Source organism: Scylla paramamosain, unplaced genomic scaffold (genome assembly GCF_035594125.1).
Source record: "Scylla paramamosain isolate STU-SP2022 unplaced genomic scaffold, ASM3559412v1 Contig2, whole genome shotgun sequence".
NCBI classification, from domain to species: domain Eukaryota; kingdom Metazoa; phylum Arthropoda; class Malacostraca; order Decapoda; family Portunidae; genus Scylla; species Scylla paramamosain.
The window spans coordinates 1,223,653-1,225,000 of record NW_026973667.1 but is presented as its reverse complement, the minus strand read 5'-3'; positions in this window follow the sequence as shown (position 1 = coordinate 1,225,000).

Genomic DNA, 1,348 nt, shown 5'->3' with positions numbered 1-1,348 from the left:
TTGTCTTTTTTAATTGTTTTCTTTGTTTTTTCTTGAGTTTGTGTTCATGAATGGCAGAAAAAACTGTATTGTTCTTGTCGTTTATTCAAATTTATTCTTATTTTCATTTTTTTTTTTTTTTTTTTACAATATTTTTCGTTCGTTGGAAAACTGTACATTGGGAAAAGATTAGCAATTAGGGAAAAGATTTAAGTCAGGAAAATATTTAGTATATAGGAAAAGATTTAGGAATTAGGTAAAAGTTTAGGAGTTAATAAAAGATTTGAAATTACGTGAGAAAAAGAATTGGAGAGGAAAAGATTAGAATTAGGAAAAAGATTTAGGAACGGGGAAAAAATCTTGGAATCATGAAAACATTTAGGAATAAAGAAAATACATGAATAAAAATACCATAAATAATAATAATAATAATAATAATAATAATAATATACAGTAATAATAGTATTCAATTTAACATAGCTACCCATTGAAAGTGTCACAGAAAACGGAGAACATTTATGGTAGACTTAGATAACTATTTTACTAGTAATAATAATAATAAAGGTAATGATTAATTAATACGAAAGATAACATCATTGTAGCATTAACCATGGATTATTCGTCTATTCTTATTAATCGGGTGTAGAAATCTCGTTAATCTGTCACTAGAACCTTAAAAAACACCCTTGAAAACCCGCGTTATTTCAATTAGAGCCTTTGAAAAGTAGATATCTTGTTAATCTGTCACTAGAACCGTAAAAACAACCTTGAAAACCCGCGCCACTCCAATTAAAGCCTTTATAAGGTAGAAATCTTGTTAATCTGTCACTAGAACCGTAAAAACACCCTTGAAAACCCGCGCCACTCCAATTAGAGCCTTTGAAAAGTATAAATCTTGTTAATCTGTCACTAGAACCGTAAAAACACCCTTGAAAACTCACTTCGCATCAACTACAGCCTTTGGAAAATAATAGTCTTTCATTTTCTGTTTTATAATTATATTTTGCTTCCTACCCTTCGCATCATCGCAACATTAGAAAAAAAACAATAAACAAAACAAAAACAATAAAGAAAGAGAAGCCGAATACAAAAAAATAAGAGAGAGAAAGACAAGGGAGAAAGAGCAAGGGAGAGTGAGCAAGAGAGAGAGAGAGAAAGAGAGAGAGAGAGAGAGAGAGAACCCCCACTTTCCCCCTCCCACCCAAAGCGAAACACACTCTCACTCTCTCTCCCACGCAAGAGATGGCGCCACGAGTCTTGTAAACATGGAACAGTGAGTGGTGAGGAGGGGCCACCATCACTGTTAGCTCTCTCCTCTCTCGGCCCTCTCACCGCTCTCCCGCCGCCCCACTCGGTCCCTGCCACAAAA